The sequence below is a fragment of the Prunus avium genome, chromosome 8, assembly GCF_965620075.1.
Source record: "Prunus avium chromosome 8, drPruAviu1.hap1.1, whole genome shotgun sequence".
In the NCBI taxonomy this organism is placed as follows: domain Eukaryota; kingdom Viridiplantae; phylum Streptophyta; class Magnoliopsida; order Rosales; family Rosaceae; genus Prunus; species Prunus avium.
The window spans coordinates 19968861-19981945 of record NC_142291.1 but is presented as its reverse complement, the minus strand read 5'-3'; the positions used below and the strand labels follow the sequence as shown (position 1 = coordinate 19981945).

Below are 13085 nucleotides of genomic sequence, written 5' to 3'. Positions count from 1 at the left end.
TAGAAGCATCATTAGAACCACTAATAACACGTTTACCTCTTGTATCCGTATGTTGGGTCTCCATTGCTATCTCCTCAAAGAGTTCGTATGTTTCTTCTGGAGTTTTGGTTTTAAAAGAACCACCTGCAAAATTGGTGACTATATTATGACTAGAAGGGGTTAGTCCTTTATAAAACATACGCATTTGAAGCTTCAATGGAATCCCATGATGAGGACATTGGTTGAGCAGCCCATTGAATCTCTCCCATGCTTCACAAAACGATTCATCATCTTGCTGTGCAAATAACAAGATCTTATCCCTAAGCATGTCGGTCTTTTGCGTGGAGAAGTATTTCTCCAAGAACTTCTTTTGAATGGCAGCCCATGTAGTGAGTGAACCAGGCTTCAAAGAATTCAACCAATATTTCGCCTTATCCTTCAAAGTGTATGGAAACACTCTCATTCGAAGTTGATCTTCTGTCACACCTGTCAAGGGAAAAGAACTCACAACATTAAAAATATCCTTTATATGAGTTAATGGATCTTCATTAGGTAAACCATAAAAGGAAGGCAGCATATTAAGATGAGAAGATTTAAGCTCATAATTTCGAGCTACAGTGGGCAGCAAAATGCTTGAAGGAGATGCTGGAATTGTTGGGATATCAAGTTCTCCCATGAACTCATTGGCAGCCATCTCTTCTTCTTCTTCTTCTTGGTCTGAACTTGCTTCCGAATTTGAAGGTGAAGAACCAGGAAGTTCAGTGTGGAGAGCAATACTTGTAAATGTGGCAAGAGCTTGCTCTTTTGCAGTTGACAACTCTCTTTCTAGACGATTATGAACTTCAGAGATCACCCGGTTGGGTTGCAACGATGGTCCTGCGTTCAAAGATCTGGAGCGTTGGAACGAAGACCTCACTTGTTCAAGGAACGGTCTTTTAGACATAAACTACCTGAAACAGAAAATTAGATTAATTAGAAACACTAAAAAGAATAGGGTAACCTTGGGCAACCAGGGAAGAACTTTCGTTCAGTCCCCGGCAACGGCGCCAAAATTTGTTGTTAATTATTATGTTAACTCGCAATTGTACGGGGCAATTAGTAGTATAGCAAGACAAGTACGAGGTCGTAGCCACGAAGACTGAGAAGTTCAAATTAGTTATGTACGTAGATTACCGAATTCAAGAAGTTAGGAAGTTAAGTCTAAAACAGAAATTAAAGTGAGAGTGATTGTGATTGTGAAAGGAAGTGAGCAAACTGAAATTGCAAATGAAAGCAAATAAACAAGTGTAACAAAGAGTGGTTTTAAGAGTTGGAAAACAGATTTGGAGACTAGGGCATTCGAATCACCATAAAAATTCAATTCTGGGTTATATGGAGTCAAGTAACAAGTCTAATTCAAATTCAAAGATTGATTCTAGCTAAAGTATGATTAGGCCATGGTGTTTGGTCCTAACCTTGTGTTCCTAATTCCCTAATTTGATCATTTGTTGTCTAACCTAAAATTAAGCATTAGGAACCCATTAAGCATAGTAGAACAATTTAAACAACCAAGCATGTATCTAATCCCTGTTGTCGAATGTCCATACATACTCTTCCTATTCATAGTTCAATTCGAATTAAAGCATGGTGTCTACTCTTAATTCAAACCAATATAGTTAACAAACAAGTTCTAATGGTGATCAATCATTCAAACAAGCATGTTAACTTATAAGCATAATGAATAAGAACATGAATCATGAATCAAACTTGAAACTCCAAACTTATAAACCCAGAATATTCATGTTAGGTTACATCGAAGCCCTAGTTATGGATTTAGCTACTCATAATGGAAAAGAAACTAAAATAGAAATGGGAAAACATAATGAATGCCATAAGAGTAGAAAAACCCTTTTCTGAAGTTCTTGTAGTGTCCAATGCTTCTCCAAGAGCTTCTCCACGTCTAGAAGGATGTATGAAGGATATGGAGGTGATTTGAGATGAGCTTGAGTGAGTGGTGATGGCTGAGAAAGAGGAAATTCGTAGGGAAATGGAAGGGAGGTTTTCTGGAGCTGTTTTGGTGATTTTGGGGCAGTTTAGAGTATTGGGTTGATTGCTTGAGTGTTTGGGGTTGTGGGAATGTATGAGGATGATTTCTGGATGACGGAAGTGTGGAGGATGGCTGAAGTGAATTTTGTAGCTTGAAGACTCCTCTATTTATAGGGCTAAGAGGGAGGAACATCATGATGAAATCCAACACCACCATTCCTCATTTAATACAACCCATAACTCCCACTTCATCTTGTCTATGTTAGTGTGGTTGGAATCAATCCCATCCCATACTTCTTTTGCTGCACCTCAAGCTTTCTTCACATGGGATCAAAGGTGATCAATTGTGGCTGCCTTTTGCTGCCAACCCATGTGGTGTTCTTTTGGTTGTTGAACAAAAACGAGTCTTCTGAACCAGACTTGGTGTAGGAAGGCCAGAGGTTTCAAAACTTATCCAATGGGGCTCAAATTTGGATATGTTATAGTAGACACCCATTGGAACAACTTATATGAAGAAAGTATTCCCATCGGAGCAGTCGAAGTATGCGTTTTGGGCCTTACAATTTGGCTGCCGAACAGAGACTGGAGTTGACTTCATTTCATTTATGCTTTACATGCATGCACATGCTTTCTCTATAATAACTCCAGCATGTACCAACTTGATCCTTTAGAATTTCATAGCTGGAATGTCTCCCCACTTCACTCATTATGTTGGATCCAAAGTCAGTTGCAGCATGGGTGAGGCACATGGCTCAAAGGAGGAGACAAGGCTCAAAGCTGGCAGCTGCAAATCCTCCTGAGCATGGTTCAGTGTTGGACGGGCTAAGGACTCCACATATGTTCAATTGGGCTGAATTTTGGATATGTTATACTAGACACCCAATTGAACAACTTCTATGAATAATGTCTCCTCATCCGAGTTGTCCAGATTGCTGAAATGAGACCTGCAAGGTGACTTACGAAACTGGACTGACAAGAAGTGTGGCCCAACTTTGGTTTTGTCTTTAAGCTCTTGCTCTTTGCCAATCAGCCCTTAACATGCATGGATTGCATCAAATGTGATCTCTTGCTATCTTAACCTACAAAACACACAAATAGAGGTAAGTGACTCAAAATAAAGAGAAACTAAGCAAAATCACTAAGTAAAGAAGGCATGCAAGTGTATGAAATTATGGACTTATCAAAACAGAAAATGGAATAAAAGCACAAGTTTAACTCAATAACATAACCAAATCATAAGCTAGAAAGGTACAAAATGATATACAATTATGAACCGATCAATGACTCCTCCCACCATATTATGATGTTGTCCAAGTTTTGGGCTCGATCCGAAATCAATAGGTGTTCCAAATTGGACAATTCAAGTTCAACGGCAGTTCGTTCCTAATTGGAGTGGTTTGTGTATTCCATACTTCTAGAGATTGGATTTCACTCAAAACTCACCAAATGACTCCTCCCACCATATTATGATGTTGCCCAAGTTTGGGGCTCGATCCGAAGTCAATAGGTGTGAGAAATTGGACAATTCAAGTTCAACGGCAGTTCGTTCCTAATTGGAGTGGTTGGTGTATTCCATACTTCTAGCGATTGGATTTCACTCAAAACTCACCAAATGACTCCTCCCACCATAATATGATGTTGCACAAGTTTGGGGTTCGATCCGAAATCAATAGGTGTGAGAAATTGGACAATTCAAGTTGAACGGCAGTTCGTTCCTAATGGGAGTGGTAGGTGTATTCCATACTTCTAGCGATTGGATTTCCCTCAAAACTCAACAAATGACTCCTTCCACCATATTATGATGTTGCCCAAGTTTTGGGCTCGATCCGAAATCAATAGGTGTGAGACATTGGAAAATTCAAGTTCAACGGCAGTTCGTTCCTAAATGGAGTGGTTGGTGTATTCCATACTTCTAGCGATTGGATTTCACTCAAAACTCACCAAATGACTCCGCCCACCATATTATGATGTTGCCCAAGTTTTGGGCTCGATCCGAAATTAATAGGTGTTCCAAATTGGACAATTCAAGTTCAACGGCAGTTCGTTCCTAATGGGAGTGGTTGGTGTATTCCATAATTCTAGCTATTGGATTTCACTCAAAACTCACCAAATGACTCCTCCCACCATATTATGATGTTGTCCAAGTTTTGGGCTCGATCCGAAATCAATAGGTGTTCCAAATTGGACAATTCAAGTTCAACGGCAGTTCGTTCCTAATTGGAGTGGTTGGTGTATTCCGTACTTCTAGCGATTGGATTTCACTCAAAACTCACCAAATGACTCCTCCCACCATATTATGATGTTGCCCAAGTTTTGGAATCGATCCGAAATCAATAGGTGTGAGAAATTGGTCAATTCAATTTCAAGGACAGTTCGTTCCAAATTGGAGTGGTTGGTGTATTCCATACTTCTAGCGATTGGATTTCACTCAAAACTCATCAAACGACTCCTCCCACCATATTATGATGTTGCCCAAGTTTTGGGCTCGATCCGAAATCAATAGGTGTGAGAAATTGGACAATTCAAGTTCAACGGCAGTTCGTTCCTAATTGGAGTAGTTGGTGTATTCCATACTTCCAGCGATTGGATTTCACTCAAAACTCACCAAATGACTCCTCCCACCATATTATGATGTTGCCCAAGTTTTGGGCTCGATCCGAAATCAATAGGTGTTCCAAATTGGACAATTCAAGTTCAACGGCAGTTCGTTCCTAATTCGAGTGGTTGGTGTATTCCATTACCCTAGCGATTGGATTTCACTCAAAACTCACAAAATGACTCCTCCCACCATATTATGATGTTGTACAAGTTTGGGGTTCGATCCGAAATCAATAGGTGTGAGAAATTGGACAATTCAAGTTCAACGGCTGTTCGTTCCTCATTGGAGTGGTTGGTGTATTCCATACTTCTAGCAATTGGATTTCACTCAAAACTCACCAAATGACTCCTCCCACCATATTATGATGTTGCCCAAGTTTTGGGCACGATCCGAAATCAATAGGTGTTCGAAATTGGACAATTCAAGTTCAACGGCAGTTCGTTCCTAATTGGAGTGGTTGATGTATTCCATACTTCTAGTGATTGGATTTCACTCAAAACTCACCAAATGACTCCTCCCACCATATTATGATGTTGCCCAAATTTTAGGCTCGATCCGAAATCGATAGGTGTTCCAAATTGGACATTTCAAGTTCAACGGCAGTTCGTTCCTAATTGGAGTGGTTGGTGTATTCCATACTTCCAGCGATTGGATTTCACTCAAAACTCATCAAATGACTCCTCCCACCATATTATGATGTTACCCAAGTTTGGGGATCGATCCGAAATCAATAGGTGTGAGAAATTGGACAATTCAAGTTGAACGGTAGTTCGTTCCTAATTGGAGTGGTTGGTGTATTCCATACTTCTAGAGATTGGATTTCACTTAAAACTCACCAAGTGACTCCTCCCACCATATTATGATGTTGCCCAAATTTTGGGCTCGATCGGAAATCAATAGGTGTTCCAAATTGGACAATTCAAGTTCAACGGCAGTTCGTTCCTAATTGGAGTGGTTGGTGTATTCCATATTTCTAGCGATTGGATTTCACTCCAAACTCACCAAATGACTCCTCCCACCATATTATGATGTTGCCCAAATTTTGGGCTCGATCCGAAATCAAAAGGAGTTCCAAATTGGACAATTCAAGTTCAACGGCAGTTCGTTCCTAATTGGAGTGGTTGGTGTATTCTATACTTCTAGCGATTGGATTTCACTCAAAACTCACCAAATGACTCCTCCCACCATATTATGATGTTGCCCAAATTTTGGGCTCGATCCGAAATCGAAAGGAGTTCCAAATTGGACAATTCAAGTTCAACGGCAGTTCGTTCCAAATTGGAGTGGTTGGTGTATTCCATACTTCTAGCGATTGGATTTCACTCAAAACTCACCAAATGACTCCACCCACCATATTATGATGTTGCCCAAGTTTTGGGCTCGATCCGAAATCAATAGGTGTTCCAAAGTGGACAATTCAAGTTCAACGGCAGTTCGTTCCTAATTGGAGTGGTTGGTGTATTACATACTTCTAGCAATTAGATTTCACTAAAAACTCACCAAATGACTCCTCCCACCATATTATGATGTTGCTCAAGTTTTGGGCTCGATCTGAACTCAATAGGTGTGAGAAATTGGACAATTTAAGTTCAACGGCAGTTCGTTCCTCACTGGAGTTGTTGGTGTATTCCATACTTCTAGCGATTGGATTTCACTCAAAACTCACCAAATGACTCCTCCCATCATATTATGATGTTGCCCAAGTTTGGGCTCGATCCGAAATCAAAAGGAGTTCCAAATTGGACAATTCAAGTTCAACGGCAGTTCGTTCCTAATTGGAGTGGTTGGTGTATTCCATACTTCTAGCGATTGGATTTCACTCTAAACTCACCAAATGACTCCTCCCACCATATTATGATGTTGCCCAAATTTTGGGCTCGATCCGAAATCAAAAGGAGTTCCAAATTGGACAATTCAAGTTCAACGGCAGTTCGTTCCAAATTGGAGTGGTTGGTGTATTCCATACTTCTAGCGATTGGATTTCACTCAAAACTCACCAAATGACTCCACCCACCATATTATGATGTTGCCCAAGTTTTGGGCTCGATCCGAAATCAATAGGTGTTCCAAAGTGGACAATTCAAGTTCAACGGCAGTTCGTTCCTAATTGGAGTGGTTGGTGTATTACATACTTCTAGCAATTAGATTTCACTAAAAACTCACCAAATGACTCCTCCCACCATATTATGATGTTGCTCAAGTTTTGGGCTCGATCTGAACTCAATAGGTGTGAGAAATTGGACAATTTAAGTTCAACGGCAGTTCGTTCCTCACTGGAGTTGTTGGTGTATTCCATACTTCTAGCGATTGGATTTCACTCAAAACTCACCAAATGACTCCTCCCATCATATTATGATGTTGCCCAAGTTTGGGCTCGATCCGAAATCAAAAGGAGTTCCAAATTGGACAATTCAAGTTCAACGACAGTTCGTTCCAAATTGGAGTGGTTGGTGTATTCCATATTTCTAGCGATTGGATTTCACTCTAAACTCACCAAATGACTCCTCCCACCATATTATGATGTTGCCCAAATTTTGGGCTCGATCCGAAATCAAAAGGAGTTCCAAATTGGACAATTCAAGTTCAACGGCAGTTCGTTCCTAATTGGAGTGGTTGGTGTATTCCATACTTCTAGCGATTGGATTTCACTCTAAACTCACCAAATGACTCCTCCCACCATATTATGATGTTGCCCAAATTTTGGGCTCGATCCGAGATCAAAAGGAGTTCCAAATTGGACAATTCAAGTTCAACGGCAGTTCGTTCCAAATTGGAGTGGTTGGTGTATTCCATACTTCTAGCGATTGGATTTCACTCAAAACTCACCAAATGACTCCACCCACCATATTATGATGTTGCCCAAGTTATGGGCTCGATCCGAAATCAATAGGTGTTGCAAAGTGGACAATTCAAGTTCAACGGCAGTTCGTTCCTAATTGGAGTGGTTGGTGTATTACAAACTTCTAGCAATTAGATTTCACTAAAAACTCACCAAATGACTCCTCCCACCATATTATGATGTTGCTCAAGTTTTGGGCTCGATCTGAACTCAATAGGTGTGAGAAATTGGACAATTTAAGTTCAACGGCAGTTCGTTCCTCACTGGAGTTGTTGGTGTATTCCATACTTCTAGCGATTGGATTTCACTCAAAACTCACCAAATGACTCCTCCCATCATATTATGATGTTGCCCAAGTTTGGGGTTCCATACGAAATCAATAGGTGTGAGAAATTGGACAATTCAAGTTCAACGGCAGTTCGTTCCTAATTGGAGTGGTTGGTGTATTCCATACTTCTAGAGATTGGATTTCACTCAAAATTCACCAAATGACTCCTCCCACCATATTATGATGTTGCCCAGGTTTTGGGCTCGATCCGAAATCAATAGGTGTGAGAAATTGGACAATTCAAGTTCAACGACAGTTCGTTCCTAATTGGAGTGGTTGGTGTATTCCATACTTCTAGCGATTGGATTTCACTCAAAACTCAACAAATGACTCCACCTACCATATTATGATGTTGCCCAAGTTTTGGGCTCGATCCGAAATCAATAGGTATTCCAAATTGGACAATTCAAGTTCAACTACAGTTCGTTCCTAATAGGAGTGGTTGGTGTATTCCATACTTCTAGCGATTGGATTTCACTCAAAACTCACCAAATGACTCCTCCCACCATATTATGATGTTGCCCAGGTTTGGGGCTCGATCCGAAATCAATAGGTGTGAGAAATTGGACAATTCAAGTTCAACGGCAATTCGTTCCTAATTGGAGTGGTTGGTGTATTCCATACTTCTAGCGATTGGATTTCACTCAAAACTCACTAAATGACTCCTCCCACCATATTATGATGTTGCCCAAGTTTTGGTCTCGATCCGAAATCAATAGGTGTTCCAAATTAGACAATTCAAGTTCAACGGCAGTTCGTTCCAAACTGGAGTGGTTGGTGTATTCCATACTTCTAGCGATTCGATTTCACTGGAAACTCACCAAGTGACTCCTCCCACGATATTATGATGTTGCCCAAGTTTTGGGCTCCATCTGAAATGAATAGGTGTGCGAAATTGGATAATTCAAGTTCAACGGCAGTTCGTTCCTAATTGGAGTGGTTGGTGTATTCCATACTTCTAGCGATTGGATTTCACTCAAAACTCACTAAATGTCTCCTCCCAAAATATTATGATGTTGCCCAAGTTTTGGTCTCGATCCGAAATTAATAGGTGTTCCAAAACAATTCAAGTTCAACGGCAGTTCATTCCTAATTGGAGTGGTTGGTGTATTCCTTACTTCTAGCAATTGGATTTCACTCAAAACTCACCAAATGACTCCTCCCACCGTATTATGATGTTGCCCAAGTTTTGGACTCGATCCGAAATCAATAGGTGTTCCAAAGTGGACAATTCAAGTTCAACGGCAGTTCGTTCCTAATTGGAGTGGTTGGTGTATTCCATACTTCTAGCGATTGGATTTCACTCAAAACTCACCAAATGACTCCTCCCACCATATTATGATGTTGCCCAACTTTGGGGCTCGATCCGAAATCAATAGGTGTTCCAAATTGGACAATTCAAGTTCAACGGCAGTTCGTTCCTAATTGGAGTGGTTGGGGTATTCCATACTTCTAGCGATTGGATTTCACTGAAAACTCACCAAATGACTCCTCCCACCATATTATGATGTTGCCCAAGTTTTTGGCTCGATCTGAAATGAATAGGTGTGAGAAATTGGACAATTCAAGTTCAACGGCAGTTCGTTCCTAATTGGAGTGGTTGGTGTATTCCATACTTCTAGCGATTGGATTTCACTCAAAACTCACCAAATGACTCCTCCCACCATATTATGATGTTGCACAAGTTTTGGGCTCGATCCGAAATTAATAGGTGTAAGAAATTGGACAATTCAAGTTCAACGGCAGTTCGTTCCTAATTGGAGTGGTTGGTGTATTCCATACTTCTAGCGATTGGATTTCACTCAAAATTCACTAAATGACTCCTCCTACCATATTATGCTGTTGCCCAAGTTTTGGGCTCGATCCGAAATCAATAGGTGTGAGAAATTGGACAATTCAAGTTCAACGGCAGTTCGTTCCTAATTGGAGTGGTTGGTGTATTCCATACTTCTAGCGATTGGATTTCGTTCAAAACTCACCGAATGACTCCTCCCACCATATTATGATGTTGCCCATGTTTGGGGCTCGATCCGAATTCAATAGGTGTGAGAAATTGGACAATTCAAGTTCAACGGCAGTTCGTTCCTAATTGGAGTGGTTGGTGTATTCCATACTTCTAGCGATTGGATTTCACTCAAAACTCACCAAATGACTCCTCCCACCATATTATGATGTTGCCCAAGTTTTGGTCCCGATCCGAAATCAATAGGTGTTCCAAATTGGACAATTCAAGTTCAACGGCAGCTCGTTCCTAATTGGAGTGGTTGGTGTATTCCATACTTCTAGCGATTGGATTTCACTCAAAACTCACCAAATGACTCCTCCCACCATATTATAATGTTGCCCAAGTTTTTGGCTCGATCCGAAATGAATAGGTGTGCGAAATTGGACAATTCAAGTTCAACGGCAGTTCGTTCCTAATTGGAGTGGTTGGTGTATTCCATACTTCTAGCGATTGGATTTCACTCAAAACTCACTAAATGACTCCTCCCACCATATTATGATGTTGCCCAAGTTTTGGTCTCGATCCGAAATCAATAGGTGTTCCAAATTGGACAATTCAAGTTCAACGGCAGTTCGTTCCTAATTGGAGTGGTTGGTGTATTCCATACTTCTAAAGATTGTATTTCACTCAAAACTCACCAAATGACTCCTCCCACCATATTATGATGTTTCCCAAGTTTTGGTCTCGATCCGAAATCAATAGGTGTTCCAAATTGGACAATTCAAGTTCAACGGCAGTTCGTTCCTAATTGGAGTGGTTGGTGTATTCCATACTTCTAAAGATTGTATTTCACTCAAAACTCACCAAATGACTCCTCCCACCATATTACGATGTTGCCCAGGTTTGGGGCTCGATCCGAAATCAATAGGTGAGAGAAATTGGACAATTCAAGTTCAACGGCTGTTCGTTCCTAATTGGAGTGGTTGGTGTATTCCATACTTCTAGCGATTGGATTTCACTCAAAATTCACTAAATGACTCCTCCGACCATATTATGATGTTGCCCAAGTTTTGGGCTCGATCCGAAATCAATAAGTGTGAGAAATTGGACAATTCAAGTTCAACGGCAGTTCGTTCCTAATTGGAGTGGTTGGTGTATTCCGTACTTCTAGCGATTGGATTTCGCTCAAAACTCACCGAATGACTCCTCCCACCATATTATGATGTTGCCCAAGTTTGGGGCTCGATCCGAAATCAATAGGTGTGAGAAATTGGACAATTCAAGTTCAACGGCAGTTCGTTCCTAATTGGAGTGGTTGGTGTATTCCATACTTCTAGCGATTGGATTTCACTCAAAACTCACCAAATGACTCCTCCCACCATATTATGATGTTGCCCAAGTTTTTGGCTCGATCCGAAATGAATAGGTGTGCGAAATTGGACAATTCAAGTTCAACGGCAGTTCGTTCCTAATTGGAGTGGTTGGTGTATTCCATACTTCTAGCGAATGGATGTCACTCAAAACTCACTAAATGACTCCTCCCACCATACTATGACGTTGCCCAAGTTTTGGTCTCGATCCGAAATCAATAGGTGTTCCAAATTGGACAATTCAAGTTCAACGGCAGTTCGTTCCCAATTGGTGTGGTTGGTGTATTGCATACTTCTAGCGATTGGATTTCACTCAAAACTCACCAAATGACTCCTCCCACCATATTATGATGTTGCCGAAGTTTTGGGCTCGATCCGAACTCAATAGGTGTGAGAAATTGGACAATTTAAGTTGAATGGCTGTTCGTTCCTAATTGGAGTTCTTGGTGTATTCCATACTTCTAGCGATTGGAATTCACTCAAAACTCACCAAATGACTCCTCCCACCATATTATGATGTTGCCCAAGTTTTGGGTTCGATCCGAAATCAATAGGTGTGAGAAATTGGACAATACAAGTTCAACGGCAGTTCGTTCCTAATTGGAGTGGTTGGTGTATTCCGTACTTCTAGCGATTGGATTTCACTCAAAACTCACCAAATGACTCCTCCCACCATATTATGATTTTGCCCAAGTTTTGGGCTCGATCCGAACTCAATAGGTGTGAGAAATTGGACAATTTAAGTTCAATGGCAGTTCGTTCCTAATTGGAGTTGTTGGTGTATTCCATACTTATAGCGATTGGATTTCACTCAAAACTCACCAAATGACTCCTCCCACCATATTATGATGTTGCCCAAGTTTTGGGCTCGATCCGAAATCAATAGGTGTGAGAAATTGGACAATTCAAGTTCAACGGCAGTTCGTTCCTAATTGGAGTGGTTGGTGTATTCCATACTTCTAGCGATTGGATTTCACTCAAAACTCACCAAATGACTCCTCCCACCATATTATGATGTTGCCCAAGTTTTGGGCTCGATCCGAAATCAATAGGTGTGAGAAATTGGACAATTCATGTTCAACGGCAGTTCGCTCCTAATTGGAGTGGTTGGTGTATTCCATACTTCTAGCGATTGGATTTCACTCAAAACTCACCAAATGACTCCTCCCACCATATTATGGTGTTGCCCAAGTTTTGGGCTCGATCCGAACTCAATAGGTGTTCCAAATTGGACAATTTAAGTTCAACGGCAGTTCGTTCCTAATTGGAGTTGTTGGTGTATTCCATACTTCTAGCGATTGGATATCACTCAAAACTCACCAAATGACTCCGCCCACCACATTATGATGTTGCCCAAGTTTTGGGCTCGATCCGAAATCAATAGTTGTTCCAAATTGGACAATTCAAGTTCAACGGCAGTTCGTTCCTAATTGGAGTGGTTGGTGTATTCCATACTTCTAGCGATTGGATTTCACTCCAAACTCACCAAATGACTCCTCCCTCCATATTATGATGTTGCCCAAGTTTTGGGCTCGATCCGAAATCAGTAGGTGTTCCAAATTGGACAATTCAAGTTCAACGGCAGTTCGTTGCCAATTGGTGTGGTTGGTGTATTCCATACTTCTAGCAATTGGATTTCACTCAAAACTCACCAAATGACTCCTCCCACCATATTATGAGGTTGCCCAAGTTTGGGGCTCGATCCGAAATCAATAGGTGTGAGAAATTGGACAATTCAAGTTCAACGGCAGTTCGTTCCTAATTGGAGTGGTTGGTGTATTCCATACTTCTATCGATTGCATTTCACTCAAAACTCACCAAATGACTCCTCCCACCATATTATGATGTTGCCCAAGTTTTGGGCTCGATCTGAAATCAATATGTGTGAGAAATTGGACAATTCAAGTTCAACGGCAGTTCGTTCCTAATTGGAGTGGTTGGTGTATTCCATACTTCTAGCGATTGGATTTCACTCAAAACTCACCAAATGACTCCTCCCA

At 40.9% G+C, this 13085-nt stretch overlaps 1 non-coding gene across 1 annotated transcript; it reads left to right on the top strand.

Annotated features, from left to right (window-relative positions):
• Positions 1–200: 200 nt before the first annotated feature.
• Positions 201–307, top strand: LOC148292307 (small nucleolar RNA R71). The gene has a single exon (XR_015827166.1). It is a non-coding gene; the product is annotated as a small nucleolar RNA R71 (small nucleolar RNA).
• Positions 308–13085: the final 12778 nt, after the last annotated feature.